This window comes from Sus scrofa, chromosome 1, assembly GCF_000003025.6.
Source record: "Sus scrofa isolate TJ Tabasco breed Duroc chromosome 1, Sscrofa11.1, whole genome shotgun sequence".
NCBI classification, from domain to species: Eukaryota; Metazoa; Chordata; class Mammalia; order Artiodactyla; family Suidae; genus Sus; species Sus scrofa.
The window spans coordinates 73805547-73833458 of record NC_010443.5 but is presented as its reverse complement, the minus strand read 5'-3'; the positions used below and the strand labels follow the sequence as shown (position 1 = coordinate 73833458).

The following is a 27912-nucleotide window of genomic DNA, read 5'->3' as shown; positions in this document are numbered from 1 at the left end:
GGGAATTTCCATATGCCACAGGAGCAGCCTTAAAAAAAAAAAAGAAAAAAAAAAAAAAAGAATCTCCTGGTAAACTTTAAAAACTATTGGCACCTAAGGAGTTCTTGCTGTGGCTCAGCTGAAATGAACCCAACTAATACCCATGAGGATGCTGGTTTGATCCCTGGCCTTGCCTAGTGGGTTAAGGATCCGGCGTTGCTGTGAACTATGGTGTAGGTCATAGACATGGCTTGGATCCAGCGATGCTGTGCGTGTGGCCCTAAAAAGCAAAAAAAAAAAGCAAAAACCAAAAAACCCTAAAACATTGGCACCCGGCTTCTACTCTAGACAATTTGAGTTAATTGGTGTGGGATGGGACCCAAACACGGGGTTATCAGAAAGGTCCCCACGTGATTTTAATGTGCAGCAGTTTGAAAGCTACCCGACACATCCCAGGGCCTCAACTCCCACCTCCAGCACAGCGCATTTACGCTGGTGAAAGTGTTAGCGCTGCCCCAGCGCATCAGGATTGTTCCCAGTCTGCTTACCACGGGCAACAGGGACCCTGTGCCTTCGGACCAACTGGTGGGCAATTCAGCTCCCATCCTGAGGATCTGCTCTCTAGGTCTCATACTTGGAACGGTCTCTGCCGAGAATCCCTAGAAAATAGAGGCTGAGCAGAAGGTTATGTGCTACAACTTTATTAAGCAACAGAATTCCAGGGAGCAGAGGGAAGAGAGAGGGCTGATAAAAGGAGGTGCGTTACCAAGCTGGTCCCAGCTCCATGAGAGACTGATTGCTCCACCCTGCAGCCCAGCTGCAGAGACCACGTGACACTACCAGCCTCAGACTGTCCCTCCCCGGGAAAGAGGGGAGAAGGATTTACCCTCCAGCTCCCATCTTCCACTGGCCCTGGTTTGCCAGCTGCCATTTCCAGGTTGTGTACATATCTGCAAACTTCTCATGAAATCCCACATCTCAGAAGGGGAGAGGCAGGAGCAGTGCAGCCTGGTGTGTGAAGAGAGGCACCGGAACAGCTGCTGTGGAACCCACACCACCCTCAAACTTGACGACTTCAAAGAGCAACCATTTCATTGGTTCACCACTCTACAGGTAAGCCACTTACTATAGGCTGGGTTCCATGGCATGGTTCTTCTGATGATCTTGGCAGGGGTTTTTCCATCACTGCAGGCATCTGGTGGTCTACCTGGGTCTCACCTGGGGCTGAATGGTCCAAGATGGCTACACTCACACATCGGGCTGTCGCTGCTTGCTGATGACAGGGCCTCTCTCTGGTTCACCTTCAAGCAAGCCAGCCTGTTCTTCCTGATGTGTCAGGATTGTGTTCTCAAAAGGGGAGACAAGAGGCTGCAAGGTCTCTTGAGGCTGAGGCTCAGACATCACCTAAGTTCCTTCCTCCATATTTCATTAGTCAAAGAGTTGCAAGGCTGGCCCAGATTCAAGGAAAGGGAAATAGGCCTCTTGATGGGAGAGATGGGACAGGCACCCTGCAATGGGCCCGCATCCAGCTGTGGGAGGGATCAGTGCAGCTGTCTTCACAGAGAATGTACTGCAAGCATTGTTGCTTTATGCCTGTGAGCAGGCCCTGGGTCCATGGCAATGGTGGACGTGGCAGCAGCCACCTGGCTCTAAGACAGGCAGAACAGCACAAGTCATAATCAGAGCCGCTCCAACTCCAGCCCAAATCCAAGGAGAATGTGTGGATCTGGATGGCTGGTACCTGAATCTACATCTTAGAGAGCAGTGTGGCAATATCTAATAAAGCTGAATTTTGACTTCTCTACTACGATGTCAAAATTCCACTTCTAGGAATTCTTACAGGTGGTCACAGGAGATGAGGCCAAATATATTAACAGTAACGTTGTTTGAAGTAGCAAAATATTGGAACAACATAAAAGCTGATCAATAAGGCTAGAAGAACTCTGGTATAGTCATTCAATGGGACACCATACAGGAACTAAAATGGTATAGATGTGTTGATGTGATAAATGCCAGAAATACAATGGTGGATACAAAAAAAAAAAAAAATGAAAGTAGGAACCATTGATATAATTTGTACAAATCTTAAAAACCACAAAAATGATAACTTATATTAAGTTTGCAAATGTACATGGAAAAATAAGATATGTATGGGAAAGACATGCCCAACTTCAGGAAAGTGGTCATCTCCAGGAGGGAGGAAAGGGATGGGGTGGAAGAACAGGTCAACAAATCTGCAACAAAGTGTTTATTAAAACAAAAGGGATCTGACATTTCAGATCGAACTTTTGTTACATGAGGGCCTTGGGTTCATGGATTTTTGTACAATTTTCTATACTTGTGTATTTGAAATATATCATAATAAATAAAAACATATATTCTTAAAAGGCACCAAGAGACCTCAATTCTGGTCTGGGTTCATCTTCTAAGCTTGCTCTTTGGAGTTCCCATAGTGGCACAGCAGAAACGAATCCAACTAGGAACCATGAGGTTGTGGGTTCGATCCCTGGCCTTACTCAGTGGGTTAAGGATCTGGCGTTGCCGAGAGCTCTGGTGTAGGTGGCAGATGCAGCTCGGATCCTGTGTTGCTGTGTCTGTGGTGAAAGCCGGCAGCTGTAGCTCCAATTGGACCCCTAGCCTGGGAACCTCCACATGTCACAGGTGTGGCCTAAAAAGCTAAGTAAATAAATAAATAAACTTACTCTTTGATAGAAATAAGTCTGGGAGATACACACCAGTATGTAAATGGTGCTTTTCTCTGGGTGATGGGATTTTAAATTACTTTTATTTACTTAATTTTCATGGCGTTTTTTTAGTTTGTGTTTTTTGTCATCAGAAAAAAGTAAGGCATTTTCAGAAAAACTTATCCTTTGGCCTTAGACAAATCACTCAATGTAAAAGCCACAGGAGATGTTCCTGCTATGGTGCAACAGGATCGGCAGTGTCTCCACAGTGCCAGAACGCAGGTTCGATCCCTAGCCAAGTACAGTGGGTTAAAGAATTCAGCATTGCCACAGCTGTGGTGTTGGTCTCAATTATAGCTCCTATCTGATCCCTGGCCTGGGAATTCCAAATGCCATGGGGCAGCCAAAAAAAAAAAAAAAAAAAAAGCCACAGGATGCATCACAAGAAAACAAGTGGAGAAGCAAACTACAAAACACATAACCAACTAAGGACACAAGGACCAAACACAATGTGGTTTCCTGCCTTGGATCCTGGGATAGAAAGAGGACACGAATGGAAGAACTCATGAAATCTGAATCAAGTCTGAAATTCAGTTAACATCAACGTGCTGGTTTCTTGGCTTTGCCATGGGTACCGTGGTTACTTACCTAAGATGGTAACAGTGGGAGAAACTGGGTGAGGGGTACATGAGAACTTGGTGTACTATCTGTGCACCTTTCTTACAAATCTAAAATTGTTCCAAAATAAACCACTTATGGAAAAAATATTTCTCTTCAAGTCAAGAAGAATGGTAAGATGTCAGAATGCTAATAAGCACTGAAGAAAACAAAAAGAAAATAAAATGTATTAGGATTAAAAAGGAAAAACAAAAACTAGGGTTATTCAATGTGCTTGTTTACACTGAAAATGCATAACAATAGGCAAACTAATAGAACCGCTAAGGCTTTGGTCAACTATTATTAACACACATACAAATAATTAGAAAATGTAGATTTTTAAATTTTTTTAAATTTTAAAAAATTTTTTTTGTCTTTTTAGGGCCGTATCCGCAGCATGTGGAGGTTCCCAGGCTAGGGGTCCAATCAGAGCTGTAGCCGCTGGCCTACACCAGAGCCACAGCAACACAGAATCCGAGCTGCATCTGTGACCTACACTACAGCTCAGGGCAATGCCAGATCCTTAACCCACGGAGCAAGGCCAGGGATCAAACTCTCATCCTCATGGATGCTGGTTGGGTTCATTAACCACTGAGCCACAACAGGAACTCCAGAAAATGTAGATTTTTTTTTTTTAAAGATAATTTTGCAATAGCAATAAAAGCTATTATTTGTGTAGGAATAAATCTAACATAAGATATGTACAAGATCTTTATGAAGAAACAAAATTTTGGAGTTCCCGTCAGTGACTTGGCCATTAATGAACCCAACTAGTATCCATGAGGATGTGGGTTTGATCCTGGCCTTGCTCAGTGGGTTAAGGATCCAGCATTGCTGTGAGCTGTGGTGTAGGCCAGCAGCTGCAGCTCTGATTTGACCCCTAGCCAGGGAATGTCCATATGCTTTGGGTGTGGCCCTAAAAAGCCAAAAAAAAAAAAAGAAGAAGCAAAATTTTATATTGGAAGACATAAAGGAGAAATGGAATAAAAGGAAAGATGTACCATGTTTATGGAAAGAAAATGTTATAAAAATGCCACTTTCCTACAAATTAATATATAACTTCGTAAAATTATGATCAAAATCCCATCAGAGTTTTTCATGGGATATTTCCAGAGTAGTTCATTTCCACTGAGGGATGGGCCACAGGAAAAGCCCCACAGAGCAATGACTGGTGACAACAGTCTCATCTCCTTTTTGCCATCATCCCAAGATGATGGGGTCTTGGTCTCAGTCCCTATTCACCCCAATAAGGTGATGAGCAGGGAGTCTTAAGACTGAGATATATTTCAACATCAACTGAGTTCTGTGTTTTTGAAAGAGGAGCCATGAAGAAAATTGGTTCCTGCCATTTCTATTGCTCAGGAACCAAAGCCTCTTCAACCCTTGGATCTGGCCAGCGAGGACATCATAAATAACCCCAGCAGTGGAAAAAAAAAAAAAAGCCTTCATTTCTTTCCATGAGTTTATAAATCAGTATGTTACTCAGTTATCCCCTGACTTCATCTAATATTTTTCTCCATCACTCCACCATTGGGGATAGCGTTCTGCAGGAAAAACTTACATTCTGAAGTGTGAATTTCATCCTCTTCCAATATGGAAAAGCAGGCTCAGAGGAGGAAGAGGGAGCAGTCACTGCCAGCTTTCTGCTTGGAAACATGCCATGGAAAGGCATCCGGGAAGAATCTCGTTGGAAGATGACTCTGTCAGGCCAGATCCAGAGTTTACGGCAGGCAGCTCATGCAGGAGACTCCAGTGATCCACTAGGAGAGGTTCCTTCTCCTCCTCAGTCTGAAGGAAGCTCTGTGACACAGCTGCAGTGGAAAGTTGAACCCCAACAACCGTACCCCTGGGTACCTGGGACCTTTCGATTTGCAAATCAATTTGTCACCTTTGAGCCACAGAATGACCCCGTAACTATTGCCATGTGAAAAATGGGGAATGTGGCGTTTTACAGATGGGGAAGCAAACCCAGACCCAGAATTCACATCTAGTAAGCAAACGAGTCAGAACTCCTGTCCAGATGTTCTAAAAATAGCTGTCCGGGCTCTTCAGTCTCCACATTCTGTACCTCATTGTTTTCTGGGCGTATTCCCCTGCGATCCCACCTGCCTCGATCTCTTCAAGCTGCGGGTTGGTCAATCAGTCCCCAAGGGCCGCTTTATTCACCCGAAGGCAGAGAGAGGATGTGGTTAGTCTACTGGAAAGATCGAGGGAGGGGCTTTTGGTAACTTAACCTTTGTGCCCCTACAAAAGTGAAAGGAATTTTAAAGCGCAGCCAACAACAAACACCTTCTCTGAGTGCTGGGCGTTCCTCGCAGAGCTGCTCACGGAGCGGGCACCTGGCCAGCCCACTGCTGCCACCTTGTGGTCAAGAAACAGAGCGCCTGTCCATTTCCCTTCGGAATCACACCAAGAAAGGAAGCTGAATGCTAGGACCAGAGCGATCTTTCTTCTGTCCTTCTCGGGTTCCCCTGACAACCCCTTCCTCTGAACCCTCGGTGCCAGGGCTGCTTAGGGGCTGGTGTAACCCTCAGTGGGTGACTTCAGAGCTTCCTCAGGCCTGGGCTGCCCAGCTCCTGCCAAGTCACAGCAGCGGTCACAGGGCCCTGTAGGTGGCACCTGCTGCCCAAGGCAGTAACCAGCACACATGGCACTCACCAACCGACAGACGAAACAAGGGTTTGATCGTAAAAATAGGCCAGAACCGGACACCGGAAAGCTGGATCTGCTTGGGACCCTGTGTCTGCTGGGGCAAACCATGAGCATCAGAAGTGGGCAGAAGACACACTGCTGGAAATAGAGCTTCTGGCAGATGGCCTCTAGTGACAAACACTGTGGCAAATTTAGAGGCAGAAGTCATTGGGGGACTTGTTCCCATGTCAGCAAGAAAACACTTCAAATTCTCAGGAGACAGTAAAGTAATAGGAAAGGGGTGCCTTTTGATTATCTGTTGGCACATGCTTCTAGTGGAGGCATCTAAGTCTGGAGAGTCCATCAGTGTTTTAAGATGTAGTGTGCAATGATTTTAGATCAAGGTATTTTTAATAAATATTCATCATAGTAATCAACTGTGTGGTTGTGTGATTCACTTAATAAGAATTTCAGACAGTTCTATTTCAAAGCACCATTACACTCTGTAGCTATGGGTCCTGAAGTAGATCATTTAAACTCTAGCTCCTGTTTCCCTACCTATAAAATGAAAAGACTGAATAAATCTGTATTTCTTAAAATGTGGCTTGTGAACATAGGTACATCTGAGTCACATGGTCTTATTAAAAACCCAGATTTTGATATTACTGCTCTGAGGTCTGATAGTCTGCACTTTAGTCCATTCTTCAGGTGATTCTTATGCACAGATCAAGTAACTCCCTAAACAAGGTGAGGTGGGATCCAAGATTTATGGAGATCTATATGCACCAGGCACATAGTAGATCTTTTCCTTCAAAGAGCCCACAGTCCTGCTTGGAACATAGCTGAGTGAACAAAAGCTCTAGCAAAGGACAACAAATGCGGTGGGGGAAAGAGGAGAGAGTGAGTGATGGCTGCGGGCTTCATCCCTGAGGGCTTCTTGGAGGCGGTGACACTGAAGTTGTCTGAAAAGATGAGGTGACCAGGTGCAGAGAGGGTGCTGCTGACAGAAGTCAGGAGGGGCCCCGCGGGCCTTGTGAGCAGCATGTGACTTTCCGTCCAGTCCTAGGATCCGCGGGGACCTTTAGAGCTCCGAAGCCCCACCCCCACAGTGAGGCCAGCATCTGTAAGAGGAGAGGAACACGCGAAGGATCAGCTTGACGTTTTCATTTGATCCAAAAATGGATCCAAAGCTCTGGTAATCTCATCCTCTCCTTCCAAAGCAAGGAGAGGTCAAGTCCTCACGGAGGGAGTGCCCAGCCCCACACGTGGGAGAGCCCTGGGAGCTTCCGAAAGCCTGGGATTCTGCATCAGCTCATTACTTTCTTAAGAAAGGAGGTTTAAATAGCCTCTTTTTCTCCTTATTTCTCTTTCTCTGTTCCCCCTTTTCCTTTCAATTTCCTTCACTCTCTAATATTTAAAACTTTACTTTCTGGAGTTTTTGGAAAGATGCCTTAAAAAAAAAAAAAATCAGCCCCACCTTTAGTTACCTGCTACATGGGATCTGATCCATGTTCTGAAATCTGCCCTCTATCCTTCAGCATGCAATCTGTCCAGGCCTTCGAACACAGATAGCCGGAGTCTGGGTGGCCTCAGCCTGGGGCAGACCCTGAGGAGGAGCAAAGCACCTTCCCTTCTATATTCTGTCTGTAGTGGTTCCCTGGAGGCTGCTTCTATCTGCTCACAAGAGCTCATTCTCACTTTTCAGGAATTTTATGAACCATTGTTACATATAGACATTATTAATAATTAAGCTATACACTTTATAGTTATATGCATAATGTTAAAACAAAATAATTAATGCTCAAAACTTATCACTCCTCAGTTATTTTACCACATTAAATATTATCTATGATCTTGGGGTTATTCGCATCTCTTTATCCAAAGAGTGGAAATACCATATAATGAGGAGCCACTGCACATGCCTTGCCAACTCTGAGTTCAATGACATCGCCCTATCAGTAAATTGATCATGGTGAAAATATTTATACCACGGAAATCAGCACATGCTAGACACCAGGGCTTGATTTTTTGTTTTGCTGATTGTCTAGACATAAGAAGGTAATGGAGGAGTTCCCGTCGTGGTGCAGTGGTTAATGAATCCAACTAGGAACCATGAGGTTGCGGATTCGATCCCTGCCCTTGCTCAGTGGGTTAAGGATCCAGCGTTGCCATGAGCTGTGGTGTAGGTTGCAGACGCGGCTTGGATCCCGCATTGCTGTGGCTCTGGTGTAGGCTGGCATCTACAGCTCTGATTAGATCCCTAGCCTTGGAACTTCCACATGCCTCAGGAGCAGCCCTAGGAAAGGCAAAAAGACAAAAAAAAAAAAAAAAAAAAAAAAAAAAAAAAAAAAAAAAAAAGATGGAAAATTATTAACAGTGAAGATTAAACTTAAAATTGTGTCCTATCTATGGCTGTTACGTTGCAAATAGCACAAAAATTCGAGGGAACATTGTCCTTTATTTGAAGACTACTACCTAATTAAGAAAAATAGTCGTTCCAATCTTTGGTGAATAAGCGCAGTTCCAACCTGTGTCTTTGTGGTTTTGCTTTTGTCCTATTTGTTATCATACAAGAAAATCTCACTGAACACTCCTTCAGCAATCGCTACCAGGTACAGGGACAAGAATTCTGCCAAATCAACAAAAGCATCCTGTAAGAAACAACTGGCTGTAAGGAATTTATAACAAAAGGGTGTTGTATATTATTTGTAAGTTGTGTGCTACACATCCTTTGTATCAGCAAAATATATAACAAACGTGTGTACATATGTAAATGGACATATTGTATTTTCCATAGAGTCCACGGTTAAACATTTACCATTAATCTTCTCTGAGCTTCACATCTGTGAAACACAACTCACACACATCAAGACAGTAAAGCCGTAATTGGCTTTAAATAACCACTGCCATGGTGGCCACTGGAAAGAGCAATAGACTGAGGTTCCCAAAGATCCAGGTTCTCACCTTTGACACTGCCCCTCACTAGCCACCTGCCAAGTCACTCAGCCCATCTCCATGTCTCAGTTCCCTTAGGTGCAGAAATAGGTGCATTGAATGGTATGAACAGTAAAGTCACTTCCAGCTCCCAACTGTTACGATTTAGGACTATGTTGAGAAAGGGATGACTCTGAAGTTGCAATCGGGGAGATGTTGGCAGTACAAATCCAAGGATTCCCAGCTCTAGACTGTGATCTCAGTGAGATCACAGGTGTGCTTAAAATGCCCCTGTATTGGTTGCTTACTATACTTTCAATAGGAATGACATGAAATCCAGTCCAAGGGAAGGAGAGAAGCCTTACCCATTAGAGAATGTCTTCCTAGTCCTGTCAGTTTGAGATGAAATAACATAATTCTGCCTGTGGAGATGGGAGTGAGAAAGATGTATAAAATATGCTCCTCAGCAAAGGCACTGCTGTTCTAACTGTCCCCCTCCCCACACAGCACAGGGAGCTCCACACACAAGTGACAGCCCACAAAACATAGTCATCAAATAGAGAGCACTTTATAGATCACACGGTGCCTCTGTAGCCTCTATGATGCTGGTTGGGCAGGAAATGGTTAATGGGGGTTGTCCTGAGCCCAGCAGCAGCCACAGCAGAGGCAGGGCACAGATTAATATCACTACATGGGAAGCAGGGCCTCCTTCTCGCTACCTAAAGGAGAAATCCATGTTCAAATCTGACCTCAGTGAGAAAGTTACTCTTCCTGCCGAAAAGAGTGGAGAACGACTTTCCCCATCCCCTCAGCGCAGCAGAACCGAAGACAGAAGGCAGATGGGGAGAAACGGGGGGCAAAGTGAATCTAGGAGGTTAATGGACAGGAAATTAATGGACACAACCCTCCTTAGCGGTACAGGGATGAGGCTGAACCCTCATACTCACGGAACTGGGGAACAAGGCTGGGAAACAAGAAAATTCTCCCAGGTATGGAACAGGACTAACAGGAGACTTAGAGGAAGAGCAGCAGAATGTAGAAGAGTCTAGACACACCAAACCACGCGGCCTGTAGATGCCCTAGCAGAGAGTAACTGGAAGGCAGACCAGAAGTCCTCTGGATGGTTTTGTCATAGTATGAATTTTTAAATTAATATATGCTAAAAACATACATAGGTCTTATCCCATTTTTTGCTTTTTTAAAACCTCAAGGTGAAGAATCCCTCGGTGGGGTGGGGGGCTGGCAAGGCTTTGAGGAGCCCGCTGAGCAGTGGGGTGCCTGGTGAGTCTTCGGGGCCAAGGACAGGAGGAGGATGGGAACATCGGGTGGGTTTGCCATGGGTGTGCCATCCGTCCTTCACCTGAGAGCCATTTTACCAGTGTCGGCTCTGTGCCAGTCCCCACCTGCAGGTGCCCCTGGGGGTGGAAGGAGCCTTACTGTGTGGTCACAGGTGGTGGTCAGATGTCTCCCCGGGCCATACAGGTGAGTCCAGCCGGACTGGAGACTTGACTCATCTTGCACCCCCTGTGTTTTGTGTCATTCTCTCTTGTGCCCACCTGAGCCCCATGTTAATTGAAAAGGCCAAGGGTGGGGTGGATCCAGCCGAGGAAAGCCTTGTGGGGAAGGCAGCAGGTTGTGCAGGCAACCTGGCTTTCCTCCTTGCTGTCCCAAGACTCTAGGTTGGAGCTGCGCCTAGGGAGTGGGGATCACCTGGGTGTTTCTGGGTTTGCACCAGTGCTCAGCACACCTGAATCTGTACTTGGAAACCAGAGAGCTGAGGTCTACAGTCAAGGGAGAGGACAGGTGACCCACACCCATACACCTGGGAGGAGGCGAGTACCTGGCAAGCCCAGGATTAGTGTCCATGGGGATGGGACAGCTTTCCTCCCACCATGGACAAACCCATGACTTTCTCAGGTGGGAGCAAATGGGAGAATGAGAAACTTGTTAGAAAGTGTCCCAGACTCTGATGAAACAGAGGCCTGGGGGTGCAGGACAGAGGGACCGGGACACTCAGCGGCCAGGTGACCTAAATTATGGGGAGAGGCCTGAGGACATGGGATAGGAATAGACAGGAACTCAGTGTCATGTGTCTTGTGTTTGGGGAGAGGTCTCTGAGATGGGGACGCAGACACATACACACAGGTGTCCCCACAGTGGTGACACACACACGTGTCCCCATGATGGTGACACAGGCACACTCACAGGTGCCCTATGTGATGTGTGAAACACATCCACAGGTGCCTCTGTAACACCCACGCCTGGGCTCTTCAGTTAAGTGTTTTACTGTATGTCACCCTTGCAGTCCTTTGAGGCCTGTGAAATAAAATCAAATCCAGGTTAAAAAGGAGAATTTTACTGCAAAAGAATTATTGTGGGGAGGAAGGGGGACTATTACAAGGGGATAAGAGTATAGTAATGGTGGGACTATTACAGCAGAGGAGGGACTATATCTGTACAAGGGGCAATATTACTGTAGAGAGGTGACTAATGTGATAGAGGGGGCATATGACAAAAAATGGGGGCTATGACAATGTAGGGGATATCACTGAGGAAGGGGGACTCTTACAATAAAGGAGGACGCTATTGTCGCTGGGGTGGGGGACTATTACTGTAGAGGGGGAATATTACAATGGGGGAACTATGATAACGTGATGCGATGACTGAAGGCCAAGGGTTCCAAATGGAAGCGCAGAGAAGCCACTTGGAGAATTCATGCCAATTAGCCCTCTGAGCTGCCCCAACATTTGTCCACTCTGTTCTGTTGACTTCCAGCTAGTAAGGGTCGGGGGGAGACGCAAGTGGACAAGGCGCCTCCCTGAGTGGACCACTGATCAAGAGGAGCAGATGGGAACAAGGAGATGTGGAGAGACCGACCCTCTTGGGCTGTAGTCACTTTGGGGCCAGCATCAGGGGCAGGTCAGGTGTGCCTATGCCCTCAGGTTCCATTTCCACCCATTGAGGCCACACACACCCTGGTGACTGCTGGGGCTAGAGTCACTCAAGGTGAAGCGCTGGGCTCTTCAGTGGAGGACTGGATCATCTGCTGACCAACATGCTCAGAGATCACAGCCAGGGTGCTGCTGGGTTGATGCGACAGACCCCTGGGGTCAGAGCCTTGTTGGCTCCAGCCCTGGGGTCCTGTGATTGCAGTAATGGACAGTGGCCAGAGCTCAAGTCATCCTCACATCCCGTCCACTGACCACCAGGCCCTGTGGTCACACACAGGACATCTTCAAGACCCCATCCTCTGGCCATTTACCCCAAGGTCACACTCAGAACATCTTCGTATCCCATTATCTGACCACTGGAGGCCCTGTGACGGTTTGGTTCCTGCACATTGTCTACCATGAGGACCCGAAGACCCCCCGCCCTCCCCGAGCTGGGCAGCGCTGTCACCACAGTGGTGTCCTGTCTGGAGTCTGGGCTGTTGCCAGTGCTCGGGATGGGGCGGGTCAACTCTGGGCTGTAGCTCCTCCCACCCTCCCCGAGGAGTGGGTGTTTTGCATCCAATCACAGCCCAGAGGAGGCGGGGCTGCAGCCTGAAACTCTGCGGACTCGGAGCTGCGGTGAGTGCCCCAGGATTGTCCAATTCAGAGGCTCTGGGTGGGGCGAGGGTAGAGGGTGGTCCGCGGTCGCCTCGGGCCCCGGATCCTCCTTTCCTTCCTGGGACTTAGGGGCCAGAGGGCTGCAAAAGAGGCCGGAGCTCGCGCTCGTTTGCTCGCAACGCAGAGAATGGAGCTCCGGGGAAAAGAGCCGCTAAGCCCGGAGGAGCCCCTGGGCTGCGGTCACGGGGGCTGTGACAAGCCCACCGTCTCCCCTGCCACTAACTGGGTGGGTAGGTCAGGTCGGAGTCTAGGAAAAACTTGGTTGAGGTCTCCTGTCCTGTTCTGCCGCTCCCGGGACAGAGCCATTGGGACAGGTCGGTGTGAGTGAGTATTTAGGGCACCTGGTGAGCAGTGAAGGGGCCCGCTGAGCGTTTGGGGAGCCCGGTGAGCGTTCGAAAGGTCCGGAGAGCTTTTGGGGAAACTGCTGAGTGGTTGGGGTCTGGTGAGTGTTTGGGGAGCCCACTGAGCATTTGGGGGGCCCACTGAGCATTCGGGAGGCCTGATGAGCACTTGAGGAGCCTTTGAGGAGCCCGCTGAGCATTGGGGTGGGGGGCGGTTCTGGTGGGTGCTGGGGGGCCTAGGTGAGGAGGAGGATGGGAGCGCCGGTGGGTTTACCAGGTGTGTGCCGTCCATCCGCCCTTCACCTGAGAGCTATTTCCCGAGGGTCTGCTCTGTGACAGTCCCCACCTGTAGAAGCACGTGGGCACAGAAGGAGCCTTCCTGGGCATCTCAGATGTCTCTTGCCATCCAGGTGGGTCAGCGGGACTGGAGGCTTAATTCATCTTGCACCTCTTGTGTTTTGGTTTCCGGTCTGTCTTCCGTCTTTCCTCCCTTTCCTTTTTTTTTTTTTTTTTTTTTTTTTTTTTTTTTTGCTGCCTGGGGGCATGTGGGGGTGAGGGATTGAACCTGCAAACTGCCTCTGCAGAGACACTGCCAATCCCATTGTGCCACGACAGTAACAGCACCCCTATTGCATTTTGTAACATTCTCTCCTGATGCGCAACAAAGGAGTACTGTTACTGGAGAGGGGGACTGTGCTGATGGAGGAGCATCATTACTGTAGAGTGAGGACTATGACACTGAAGTTAGTACAGAGGGGGAACTATGGCAATAGAGGGGGACTATTACAGTAGAGGATGAACTGTCACTGTAGAGGGGGCATATTTCTTATTGCTGTGGAGGGGGGATCTATGACAATAGAAATAATGCCTGACAAGGTCTGCAAGCATCTGAAGAGTTGGGGCAAAGGAGGTTTCTCTGTGGAGAGGGGTCAATAGATGCATAAAGGCCTGGGCATGGGGTTGGCATGAAAAGTGGCCCAGGGATCAGAGGCCTGACTCTGGAGCTGCCCTGAGCAGGGCTGCTGCCCAGAGCAGGGCTTCTGCCCAAGGAGAGGGCCGTGGCTGCCATTTGGGCCATGGAGGAGGGGATCGCGTGGGTAACCAGCCCCCGTTCTGACTGATCCTGGGAAACAGCAGGGCAGCTCCTGGCTGATGAGCCCATAGGGGGCTGGGTCTGCTTCCTGGTCAGGAAAGGGGGATCCCGAGTCTCAGCAGAATCTTTGTGGGGAAGAATCTCTGGCGGAAGCCATTTCTTGAACAGAGACTGAGAGGATTCTGGACCTTCAGGTCACCTTCAATTTTGTCAAAAGGCAATGGGCTGTGACAGGAGGAGGGGCCACTCAGACCCTGGGCTGTGACAGGAGGCGGGGACATTCAGACCCTGATCTGTGATAGGAGGGAGGGGACATGCCACAAACTTAGGAGAAAAAACACTGTTCACTTTGGAACCAGCATAAAACCAAAGAGAGACACACATCATAGGCAGCCTCAGAGGTGGACCCACTGAGAGGCTGCAGAGAAGGAAGTGTCACCCTCTTTGTTCAGATGAGTGGAATTCACCTGCTCCATCCGTGTTTCCAGATGGACAATCTGATTTCTTCATGATGGAGGCACATTTGTGTTTGGAGCCAGTTCTTTCTTCCCAGGAGCTGGGAGACAGGAGTTTGCTTCTCCATCACATTTCAGAGACGCCCCCAGGCCTGTAGGAAACCTGAGTTGTGAAAGTGTCAGAGGCCTATCTGCCTTTAAAAGATGTGTGCATGCTTGAAAGCAATGGAGAAGGAATCCCCACCTTTTCTACGGTAAATGCCCCAAGAAAAGGGAGGGGGCAAGTTTTCCTTTATTCTCAAGGAATTAAGCCCCAGCTTTGAATTTGGATTTGCTCTTACACTGCCCAGTGTGAGTTCTGGTGGGTGGTGTAGACACCCACTTCCCTGGTCTGCTTTGCAAATTTATCTGCACTGCGGATGGACGTTTTCTATTTTGTCTCAAGGTAGATGAGGCCCCAGCAATTACTTCACTCGGTCAAGGATTAAAATTGCAAAGCAATATGCTAGTAATGGAACAATTAGCACCCCACCCCTATGTGTGGAACAGCTGCTAACAGTCACAGCAACGTGATAAGGTGGTGCGCCTGAGGATGCCGAGCAAGTGGACGGGTCTAGGGGAGGTACCAGGTGGGTACAGGGAAGGGGGTGATCTTTCCACTGTCAAGTTCACATTGCAGCTGGATTTTTTGCTAGGAACCCTGGATTCTATATATAGAAATGTCTGTGTGCTTCTAAAATACAGGGTGACCTTAAAAGGTAGGGGCTTTTGTGATTGTACCTGGGGGTGACATTTGTTCATTCACTCAGCAAAATTGTGTTTGGGGTCAAGGAGCATGTGTCGAGGGCCTAGAGTGCCGGTGCTGGGCGAGCTCCCTGTTGGGAACAACTCTGGCAGAGCAAATGGGGTCCCTGTGGACATCCTTTTAGGTTACCCCCAACTCCTTCCTTCATTTGTTCATTTCTTCACTGGGGTGTGAGCAAGGCTGAGGTCTCTTGGGGGGATCATCCCTCCAGTGGTGATGGCACCTGGATGCAGGCATCCTGCAGCAACAGCATCCTTGTCTGGTTCTCACATGAGGGCACCGGGCTTCACCATGGCCGTAATCACAGACCCATTGGTTAGACATCCCGTGTTCCTCCTCCTCTGTCTCATAGGAGCTCTTCCTACTGCCCTCGCTGACACCGGTGTGCAAAGTGGCATGTTCACCCAGTTTGGCAAGTCATGGAATTGAGGTGAAAATCTGGAAAATCCATACCCCTGGACATCCAGGCCTTGGGTGCAAGTCCAGCTGACATTTCAGGGTCCAGGTTCCACTGAAGGTGTCTACAGGGTCATGGGCAAGGACATGCTGGCCAATGATCAGGACCCTGCTCTCCAGGGAGAGAAGAGCTAGCATGTGTGCACAGTTTATGATATAAGCTGATGTGAAGGACAGTGGTACAGGGAACAAAGATGATGATGCTGATATCATGTGATAATAGATAACACACCATCCTCTATTGTCAATAGGGCCCCCAAGGGTGCAAACATGGGCACATACGTTTATTAGCCAAATATACAGGACGTGTAGCACACAGTTAATAAAAAAATTACTAATGGCCAGGACTCTGGTATAAATTCCAGAGAGCCCAGGACCTCACAGGATGCTTTTGTGGACATTTGCCTGGCTCCTTTTCCTCCACCACCCATGCCCCTGTAGTCAACACATGAGAGTTTCCTGGCATTGCTTAGTATTTTCCTATAATTAAGGAGTAAGACTGTGAACCCGATGGAGCAGAACCTCACTGCTTCCTCCGTGACAACAGCAGCCTCTGCTGAGTCGCACCCTGGGTTTCAGATGCAGAAGGGGGTTCTCTCCGTCTTTACAGTGCAGCACCGCGGACACGCACTGTGCATCTGCTCCTCTTTCACCATCACTTTCTAAGACTAGACCATCAATAAAACAATGAAGGTCGGGTTGTGGCGTTTGCCATTTCTGAGATGTAGATATTCCCACAGTGGCCAGTTTCAGATTTCCCGTGTGGTATTCTTGAACATGGGGTGGGGAAGAACTGCAGATGGTGCTTCCACCACACCCGCTACAGGGGGAGGGGAAGAGATGGTAGTAGACGCAGGACAATAATCAGCGAGGTTTGTAGTGATAGTGGTGAGTTTCGAAAATTTGATGCTTTTATTCTTAATATAGTTTATTCAGTGCGAGGTTGTAAGTTAACTTCATTTTTTAAAAATTTTTAAATTTTTTGTCTTTTTAGAGCTACACGTGTGGCATAGGGAAGTTTCCAGGCTAAGGGCTGAATCAGAGCTGCAGCTGTCAGCCTCCGCCAAAGCCATGGCAACCCCAAATCAAACCACATCTGTGACCTATACCACAGCTTGCGGCAACACTCAATCCTTAACCCACTGAGCGAGGCCAGGGATTGAATTCACATCCTTATGGATACTAGTCAGGTTCTTAACCTTCTGGGCGGCAATGGGAACTCCTGTCAGTTACCTTCTAGCAGTAGCTGTGTTGAACAGTGGTTCGCCCATTCCTGAATTCCACTATGGTTTTCACAATGGACAGCAGCCAGCTCTAGCACCCTCTCCACTTCTATGTTCAGCGCCTGGAACCTAAACTGAGAAAAGACAGACTAACAAGAGGAAAAAAATATTTGAATATCATCTGTATATGGGAGAGTTTATAAAGACATGTTGCTCAAGAAGGCGGCAGATTGAAGTTGTGCCTTCTTGGGTGATAAGGGTCTTTCTTCCCTTCCTGGTACAGGACAGGGGAGGGGGCATCCTCACAAAGGGATCAGGCAGATGGGGGAGAGCAGGGTGTTTCTTTTCTTTTTCTTTTTTTTTTTTTTTTTTTTTTTTTGGCTTTTTGCCTTTCCTAGGGCTGTTCCCGAGGCATATGGAGGCTCCCAGGCTAGGGGTCAAAACAGAGCTGTAGCCACCGGCCTACACCAGAGCCATAGCAACACAGGATCCGAGCCGCGTCTGCAACATACACCACAGCTCACGGCAACGCCGGATCCTTAACCCACTGAGCAAGGCCAGGGATCGAACCCGCAACCTCATGGTTCCTAGTCGGATTCGTTAACCACTGAGCCATGGCAGGAACTCCGGGTGTTTCTTTTTTGCTGCTTCTCAATCACCTTGACTCAAAGTAACCCTGATGCCAAAGTGGCATATGGAGGATGGCAAATTCTGAACCCCCTCAGCTACATACCAAGAGTTTCTATCAGCTAGAGATGGTACTGCTGGACGGGCTGCCTCCAGACTAGAGGGACCTCTTCCACCCAGAGGAGAGGGGCCAGGATGTCAGGGTGATGGCCAATACCATGGACACCAGTTCTGAGCACATCACATGCTTTAGCTCATGGCATCCACCCTATGACCCTGTGAGATGGGCACTGTTACCAATTGTGTTTTATACATTAGAAACCAGGCCAAGAGTGGTGGGGTAACTGGTGCAAGCATGGCTCATCGGCGGTGGCTCTAACGTGCAAACCCAGCTCTTCAGCACTTCTCCATAGAGGATGGGATCTGTGTCTCCGGGGGCTGCGGTAACAAACACCACAGACCAGGTGATTAACTCATTTATTCTCATGGGTCTCATGGGTTCTGGAAACTGGAGCTCTAAATTCAGGGTGTCAGAGGGCTGGTTTCTGCCTCTTTAGTGTAGACAGCCCTCTTCTTTTCCTGCTGTGTCCTCTCTCAGAAAGAATGAGAGCCAGATGGTGAGTAAAGCAGCAAAACCAGATATTATTTAGGAGCTATTGCAATGGGGGAAAAGAAGCCTCTGTAATAGAACCTGGCCCCATCCTGAATTCAGCGTGGGCAATGGATTTACAGCCAACAAGCAGAATGAGGGGGCAGTGATGGACACTGACTAAGAGTAGACATCCAGGGTCAGTGGGGATTCAGGGTAAACTCACCTGCCAGTACCCTTGCAATCAAACATCACCTGGGGGAGGTGGTAGGTGAGGAACCAATCAAATATCCAGGGTGACCAGGTATCTGGAGGGACCACATATTGAGGGAGGGTCTCTCTGCAGAGGAGGAAATAATATCCTTTCCTCTGCCCACCTTGGGTTCTCCAGCTGGGTCCCCGTACCTAAGACTGGCCAAGGACAAGGAGTTCCTGTTGTGGCTGAGCAGTAACAAACCTAACATCCATGAGGATGCAAGTTCGACCCCTGGCCTTGCTCATTGGGTTAATGATCCAGCGTTGCCATGAGCTGTGGTGTAGGTCCCAGCATTGCTATGGCTGTGGTATAGGCCAGCAGCTGCAGCTCCAATTCAGCCCCTGCCTTGGGAACTTCCATATGCCACAGGTAAGTGCCTAAAACACACACACACACACACACACACAAAAAAAAAAAAAAAAGGACTGGCCAGAACAGATCAAACAAGAGAAAGACACAATTAGAATAGTTTAGAAGCATTCGTGACATCATACAGTTCACAAGGACCCTCTGCGATGATCATCCCAAGAGGAAATAGAACTCCGGTTTGTCACCCACCGTGGCTTGTACAAAGGGAAGGAGTTTGGGCTTCTTTTGAGAGCGGTAAGTTACAGGAAGGTAGACAGAAAACCACAGTGAATAAAGGTCTTCAGTGGGGTTTGCTCAATGGGCGTCTCCTCTGTAAGTGTGAATTTCCTTGGCAGGAGGAATGCTTGTGCCCTGTTCTAGAGCCTTCCCTGCATCTGCTGGTTCTTGGTGACCTTTAACCTAAAATAATCCACATGTCAAAGCAGCACCCTCTGGGGTGGTGTGTTCTGGTGCCCTCCCTTCTGCACTGACTCAGCAGGATTCTTGCTAATACTGGGCCGGGCAGGCCCAGAAAGGATGAGGCCGAGGTGCAGGCCAAGGACAGGGTCTGGGTGAGGTATGGCTGAGGAGAGTCTTGGTCACCTCAAGTGGTCCTGGGTATGTGCCTGGTGTCTCGTGTTCTGATGTTCTGGTCTTACAAACATCTGTCCTATGGGATCTGTCATCTCAGAGTGAAGGGGGATGGTGATCCCCACCACCTACCCCCACTGCGTGGAAAGAGACAGCTACATCCTGACCCAAGTGCTCAGGATGTGATCTCATGTGGAAGTAGGTCCTGGTCCTGAAAGTAGTTAAGACAAGAGCCTTAGGGTGGCCCTAATCCTGTGTGACTGTGTCCTTATAAGATGAGGGGAGACACAGAGGAGAAGCCACGTGAAGACGGAGGCAGAGATAGAAGAGATGCAGCCCCAGGTCCAGGGATGCCTGGAACCCCCAGAAGCTGGAAGAGGCAGGAAGGATCCCCGCCTGGAGCCTCAGCACTTTACAAAGGGACAGTTGCCATGGGTGGGCCTGAACTGAAAGCATGGCATGGTCTCTGACCATTCTGTGTTCCCCACATGGCGCCCTGGGGACAGCTCTCACAGGATACTGATCAGCAAGCTGGTTTCACAGGAGACTGCAGGGCACTGGTCCTGTAGATGTGCAGGCCCATCTCACCCTTCCTCCTGGGCTCTGGTCACATAGGGGACTATGCACTGTGTTAAGTTTGGCACGAGACTCCTGAGTGTTGGTTGAAAGTGGAGGTTCCTCCCCAATATTGACATAAGGTGAATTGCTCATCAGCCCTATGCAGTACATGCAGGGAGTCACAATAAATTATCGAGTTAAAGGCATGGGGGGAATATTATTCATCCACAAAAAGGAGTGAAGCACTGACATAAGGTACAACATGGATGAACCTTGAAAACATGACACTCAAAGAAAAGCCAGACACAAAAGCACAATTGTTGATTTTATTTATTTGATATGTCCAAAACAGGCAAATCCATAAAGATAGGAAGTGGATTGGTGGTGCTGGGGCTGTGGAAAATGAGGGGGTGACCTCTAAAGGATGGGAGTTTGCAGGAGATGATGGAAATGCTCTAAAGTAGATTGTGCTAATGGGTGCACAGCTCTCTGAATATATAAAACACCACTGAGCTTTCTATTTAAAATGGGTGAATTGTGTGGTAGGTAAAGTCAGTCTCAATAAAGTTACCAAAAGCGAAAAACTGGGAGTTCCTGCAGTGGCACAGCAGGTTCAGCAGCATCTTTGTAGAGCCAGGACACAGGTTCTATCCGTGGCCAGCACAGTGAGTTAAAAGACCTGGTGTTGCCGCAGCTGCAGCATAGGTCACAACTGTGGCTTGGATCTGATCCCTGGCCTGGGAACTCCATATGTGTGGGGCAACCAAAAAAGAAAAAAAAAAGTAAAACTGGAGGCTTCCAGGCCACTTCCAGAACCTGGGTGTAGAGTCAGGCAGGATCCGTGTGTCTGAAAGCCCTGTTGGTCTGACCAGGTGCTCTGAGGGCACGTCATGAAAGCTCCCCAGGGCATCAGACACCTGGGGTCCTAGCATGCCAGACCTCAGCCAACAAGGCTGGATTCCATGGCCTTGCCATCCTCTTTTGCAGGCAGTGGCATCATCTCTGTAGAAGGAGGGGGCATCAGTTTGAACCCTGCTTTTTTCTTCTGACGTTTCTTCTTTCTCTTCCAGTGATGGTGACAATTGAGCTGTGCCAGAACAACCAAGGTGAGATCACCAGGCATAGAATAACTGAGAAGGTTGACCAGGTGGGGCAGGCTTGGAGGAGACAGTGACCCAGGACTGAGTTCCCAGAGCCTCCTTCCGGGTATCATGGCCCCAGTGCACAAACGATCCTGCATCGCCATATAAAGCTCATGGGTCTCGGGCATTTAAATGGATGGAGTAGGATGTCCTAACACAGAGTCTGCCTTCTGATCACTGTTACTGTCTCAGTAACGTACTTCACACTTTCTTTAAACTCCATTCCGGGTCCAGCTTAGGCTCTGTAATATTCAGTCTTCTGCCCCAGGTCCTCTTTAAGCTACAGCATCACGACTAAAGAGCCCAGCCAGGGTTGGCGTGCCCCTCCTGTTGGCCTGGCCTCCAGGCCCTGAACTTAGCTCCTGTGTTCCCATCAGGCACCACGGCATCCACATGGATGGGCCCAGGGCCTGTTTCCTGGGAGGGTCCCCACGTTTAGTCACTGAGGATCGTCCTCTCCTAACGCTGACAGTCCCCACTGGGTCTCCCCCATGTAAGACCCTGTGCCTTTGAAAGAGCAGGCACCATGCATTTGGGGGTGAGGGTGGATGTGGTGCACGGTGGGCAGGTGCATCGCTGTGTAGAGATGGGCTGGTGAGTGATGGGCTCGGCTGATGGGTTGTGCACCTGCATGGCTTCTGGCCCCCAAACTCTCCCCCATGTTCTCCCCTCTAAGACAGCGCAGGGCGTCAGCCCTGTGCACGAAGTCTCCTGACCCCGGGCCCAAGGAGCCCTCAGCCCCCTCCCCACCTTCCCACTGCAGTGAATCAGTATGGCGCTCTCGGCTTCCCCCTGGAATCTGTCCTCAGGCTGGATCGACTGGCTCTCACCACCTGGACCATGAGGGACTGTCCTTCTCAGGCTTCCAGCACAGCCACCTCCTGCCGGGGGATGCAGGAATCAGGCCACCTCCGTCTGTCCTTGCCAGAAACTAGGCTGCACCACAAGAAGCTCCTGGCTTAGCCCTGGATCCTAACTGTCACGTGGCCAGAGAAACTGGTAATGGTTTTGTGTTGCATGTTGAATTGTTTAGTGACAGAAAGATTGTGTTCAATTTCCTGAGGTGGCTGAAGTGTGGAGCCCGATGGCAATTTATTCACCAGGAAATGTGCTTCCCAGCAGGAGGGTTGGTCCCCTGTCCAGAGATGAGAGCCCCCTCATGTGTGACCTGTGCCTCCCAGGAGAGCAGCTGTAAGCTAGTTTAAATCTGACCAAGTTCTGTCTACACAATAGATTTAGACCTCCCTAGATTCTGTCTACACTGGATATTTAGACCCAAGAGTGATCTGTCTACACTGAGCACATTTATACCTAGATATGTTCTGCCTACACTGGAACACTTACCATGAAGGTGTCCTGTCTACACTGAGTATATTTAGACGTGACCAAGTTCTGTCTATACTGGGAAATGTAAACATGACCATCTTTTTAACGCCAAGGACATTTAGACCTGACCTGTGCTGTGTACACAGACTATGGAGACCTGGGTAGAGACTCAGCTTGGCCTCCGTCTTGGGAGTTTCAGGGTGGACATGGAGAACTGGGTAGAGAGCCAATGTGGCTCTAGCTCTGGAGCTTTGGGGGGACCCAGCCTGTAAGCTCCCCGCCTGCATCTGGATGTCAGTGCTCAGAGGTCTGGTGTAGAGCTGACGGGGGTGCTTGTCTGGGTAACACCTCTGCTCTGGGTTTGGTTACATGGCCCTCCTAGGAGTTGGTGCTGGGAGGAATGGGGGGAGTTGTTCCTCCCCCCAAAAGGTTCCCTTCCCTGGAGCTGGTGAGGACTCCTCAGGTGAGCTACCTGGTGATCATTCCCATTCATCAGCACACACAGGGCGAGGAGGGCAGCAGGTTTACCTGGTGAATTGATTGCTGGGAATGTGGATCCCAGCTTAAGGCTGATCGACAGCAGGTGTGCTGGCCGCTGTGCTCACCTTCCAGGCAGCCAGCCCCACTCAGCAGAGTCGGGACCTGCCTCTCCTCTCTCGGCCCCGCTGTCCCATGAATTTTCTCAACACTTCAGCGAGAAAGGAGAGGGCCAAGCCCACCAGAAGCAAGGTAGTGTGTTCCACCTTAGCATGAAAATGTTAGAAACAATTAAAATCACTCAAAACCAAAGAGAAAACGGGAGGGGCCTGACTGCTCTGGGAGGACTGTGGGGACAGGAGTTGACCCTGCACTTATTTCTACGTCGCTGGAGGTCCCAGGGACCTGGACCATTCCCACGCTGGGGGCCCATCCAGGGCAGCCATGGTGTTGTGACCGAGGGGACACATGACCCCAGGTGCGGGGTCTGGGGAGGTGGGGTCAACCTGGGGGGCGTGGATGTGCGACTCCAGCTGCAGGGTCTGGGGAGGTATAGTCTCACCCCATCTGTGTGGGTCAGGTTCCTGTGCAGGGGAGACCCCACATTTGCTCCTTGCCTGTAGTGTGTCTTGTTCCTTCTGAGCTTTCCAGCATCTGAATTGAAGGTGTTGCTCTGATTAACCTGTGGTCCCTTCTCTTCATCTCATCATATTCACGTGAGGACAGGCACCTTGGAGCAGGTTGCTGCTCTGTGTTCTGAGTGACAGCCCTTGACGGTATCGTATTAACACCATAGCACATCTCATCTGATCCATGGGGGTCACCACTGTCTGGGTTCCCCTGGACAAAGCTCAGGTGGCACAAACTATCTCCCCTAAAAATGGCCCCCCATATGCCATGTGAGAGTACCATGGGGACAGTGCTTGGCCCTCACACATTTGTAATAAAGGGGAGTTGAATTCAAATCTCAATAAGACATCATTTAAAAAATTTTAGTGAACTAAAACACACATCAGAGTTTTTTTGTGATGCAGTGGGTTAAGTCACTGCTGTGCTTGGGTCTGCTGTAGCAGAGGTTCAAGCCCTGGCTTGGGAACTTTCCCATGCCACAGACGTGGCCCAAAAAATAAACCCAACAAACAAAAAACCACCACATGTTACAAACCCTTCACCATCGTCATCTGAAGCTCTGCCTGTTTGCATCTGAAGAACCTGCCTTTAGGAAGAGGGTGTACAAGGGACAGTGTGTTCCGGATGCAGAGGAGCGAGGACTTGGCCAGCCACCCATGGGGCCCCCGGTCCTGTCTTGGGCTGTGCCTCCTCTGTGTCATTGCTGTCCTTGCTGGCGCATCTGGGATGCCAGTGTAATTCCTCTCCACCCCTGCTCCCCTCCCCTCTTCCTGACTGTTGGGGATGGGGCTGTTTTCTGGGTGGTCTCTGCTCCTGTGGCAGCAAGGGCCCTTCAGGATGCTATGGGTCCCAAGAGCACACGGCCCCCAGAGGTCACAGTGTCGGGGCTGTGACAAGTGCTCGGGCTGCCTCATCACCGCCATGGGATGTCCCCAAGATCCCGCTTGGGACGGTGTGGTGGGTGGCCTGGGACTTCAGAGGCCCCATTCCTGTTCTGGAGCTCAGAGAGTGCGTCTTCAGTGGGCTTCGATTCGCCCCGTATCTCACAGCAGCCCCTTCTTCTGTCCTGCCTTGAATGTAGGAAAACGTCCACTGATCATTGTCCGTAACATAGGCTGCTCCTGCCAATATTAGGAGTCTTTAATTTAGGCATCCTGGGATAGCAGCTGTTTTTAGGCCTAAAGAAGGAACAGCTCGAGTATAAAACATTTTCAAATGAAATACTTCATGACTCTCTCCATACTGCTCGGTTGTCAACTATGAGTCATAATTCTCCTGGTTTTAGATCTGATGTGGGGATTATTGAAGAGCCAAGATTTAAACCTTCATAATCTGTGTATTTGTAGCTTCAGTATCAGTGGCAACCTGTAGTTTTTACAGTTAGCGAAGAGTTATTGATGGCATGTAGCTTGTAAAAGATTCATAATGACGATAGGGCAATTAAAATTAGAATAATGGCTGATAAATGGCTCATATGTCTCGAATCAGTTTAGTTGTCAAATTAGTGAAATAATATAGAGGACTAGAGAACTTATCCAAAAAAAAAAATTTTTTTTGGCTACACCTGTGGCATGCAGAGGGTCTCGGGCCAGGGACTGAAACCGTGCCACAGCGGTAACAACACTGAATCCTTAACCACTAGGCCACCAGGGAACTCCTCCAAAAAGGTTTTAATGTGTGATCATGAAAATGTTAAAGTTCTTCCATAATAGGTGATACTGTGTCTTGAAAGCCTAGATGAAAATGGATATGTCTTAGTGGTACAGGGGATTTCTGCCTATGATTTAAAGTTATATAATTTTTTTGACAAAGTTATATAATTTTTTACTATTACCTTATTGAGAAAGACATAATGGTTATGATGTTGGCTTGACACTGGCTGACAGGGACTTGCTTCCTCCTTCCTTATTTTATTTTATTTTATTTTATTTTATTTTATTTTATTTTATTTTATTGTCTTTTTAGGGCTGCACCCACAGCATAAGGAAGTTCCCAGGCTAGGGGCTGAATCAGAGCTGCAGCCACTGACCTACACCACAGCCACAGCAATGCCAGATCGGAGCCACATCTGCAACCTACACTATAGCTCACAGCAATGCCCAATCCTCAACCCACTGAGCAAGGCTAGGGATTGAACCTGAGTCCTCATGGATGCTAGTCAGATTCATTTCCGCTGAGCCATGACGGGAACTCCTGTTTTTTTTTGTTTGTTTGTTTTGTTTTTTGTTTTTTTTAATGTTACACAGGTGGGATCTTCAGATGCAGAATATGGTGGGGGCAGCGGTGTAACCATTCTTGGTTAATAGTAGTTTCCACCACTGAGACTTCTCATTTGGATGCAAATGCTTCTCAATTGAGGAAGGTTATTATAGTTATTGCCGGTAATGAAATGAATGAGCCTACGGATGAAATATTTCATGCAGTTGGAGTAATGTTGTGACGTCCCTGAAAGGTCAAGAAAGTACTGTGGGAAGAAGGTCATATTTATTACTACAGATATACCTGTGAAGTGAATTTTCGTGCTTGGTACATGTATAAGCTGCGAATAGTGGAAATCGGTGTTCGAAATGCTATCCTAGTGAAGACTGCTCCCGCTGACGTTGCATTACGGAAGTGCACAGCTACAGAGCGTGTATCTTGGAGGACAGTGGCCGCGGATGAATTGGCTAAGATGATTCCTGTCAAACTACCTACTCAAAATAGAAAAAGAAAGCCTGAAGCTCATACTGTAGTGAGAAATCATGTAATAGTGCCTCTGTAATGAGTTGCTAATCAGCTAAATACTTGTACTCCTGTAGGGACAGAAATAATTACAGTAGCTGATGTAAAGTAGGCTCACGGGTTTGACATGTGATGGGCCTGCAAGAATCCTAAAAAGCCAATGGACATGACTCATAATATTCCCATAAATCTGAAAGGCTCCTTTTGTCCTAAGCGGTATGTAATGATATGTGAAATGATTCCAAACTCTGTAGGCTACGAATATAAACTTCAGGGTGACCAAAGAATCAAAATAAGTGTTGATATAGGATTGGGTCTCCTCCTGCAGGGTCAGAGAAAGTAGGGTATAGATTTCTATCTGGTAGCAGCATGATAAAGCTGGAGTGATAATTATACTTCTATGGCTATAATTGGGGCAGCTCAAACAAATAATGGTGTTTGGTATTGGGGTATGTCTGCTGGTTTTCTATTAAAGATTGTGGTCATACAAGTAATAGCACCAAGACCTGAGGAAACAGCTGCTAAATGTAAGGACAAAGTTGTTAGGTCATCAGAGGCTCCTGCGTGGGCCAGATTGCTGGCTAGAGGTGGCTGTACACTTCAGCCAGTACAAGAAGCAGCTTCTACTACTGATGACATGAAGAGGAATAAGGAAGGGGGCAGCAGTCAAAAGCTCACAGCATTTCTTCCAGGAAATGCTCTATCAGGTGCCCCAGTTACTGGTGGGACAAATCAGTTTCTGAACCCTCCAATCATAACTGGTACAACTATAAATAAAATTGTTACAAATGAGGGGCGGTCATGGCTGCGTCACAGATTTGGACATCTCCAAGCAGCGCTCCAGATTAGCATAGCTCAGCATGGATTAAAGGACTTCAAATGGTGGCCTCCTATTCCAGCTCAAGCACCAAAGAGTAAATATAAAGTGCTGATATCTTTGTGATTTCTTGAAAATAATCAGCGGTTTGTGAACACAGGTGAAATAACTGAGCTAGCATTAGACTATAAATCTAAAGAGACTGAACCTTTCTGCCAAACTCTGTGGTGAATCAACAAATTGAATTGCAAATACAAAGAAGTGGCTTCAGTTCTGCTGGTGTTTTGCCTGCCTTTTTTTTTTTTTTTTTTTTTTCCGCTCAACAGCGAGAGTAGATTGAAGCCAGTTGACTCGAGTATTTACCTGTTAACTAAAATTTCCTGGGGTGGAAGCCCATCAATCTCTCAAGGATTTAGATTAATTAAAATGTCTTATTTACATTCAGTTGAAGTAGAATAGTCTTGCAAACCTTATTTTCAGGAATTAAGTAAAGTGTACTTGCTTAGGGTTTTGAAAGCTCTTGGTCTACACTATCCTAAATTCCTAGTCCAGCACTGACAGAACAGATATTAAAGGTAGCAATAGTGTGGACATTACAATTAGTAATGATAGGAAGGTTATTTGCTTTGTATGTTTGAATTGTCATTTTATTTTTATTTTGCTTATTTAGTTAGGGATGTGGAGTATGTTAGCAAGTAGAAATATATATTAAGTAGTGCTCCAGTGGCTAATGGTGTTAGTAGAATGATGTTATCAGTTTTCTTATCTCTAGGATAATTATTCTTTTAGGTAAAAACACATATGCTGTTAGTAGAATGATGTTATCAGTTTTCTTATCTCTAGGATAATTATTCTTTTAGGTAAAAACACATAATGATGCTATGAAGGTGAGGATAAAGGAGTTCCCATCATGGCTCAGTGGAAATGAACCTGATGAGTATCCATGAGGACGCAGGTTCGATTC

The 27912-nt window shown here is 48.0% G+C and overlaps 1 long non-coding RNA gene across 6 annotated transcripts; it reads left to right on the top strand.

Moving 5' to 3' along the window:
- Window positions 1-27912, top strand: LOC102159995. Of its 6 annotated transcripts, XR_002343714.1 has the most exons (6): window positions 1-1092; window positions 17812-17957; window positions 20906-20941; window positions 21787-23032; window positions 25657-27737; window positions 27809-27909. It is a non-coding gene; the product is annotated as an uncharacterized LOC102159995 (long non-coding RNA). The 6 variants fall into 6 exon arrangements; XR_002343713.1 differs by having other exon boundaries at window positions 21787-21976; window positions 25657-27912; XR_002343711.1 differs by lacking the exon at window positions 1-1092 and adding an exon at window positions 12418-12454 and having other exon boundaries at window positions 25657-27912.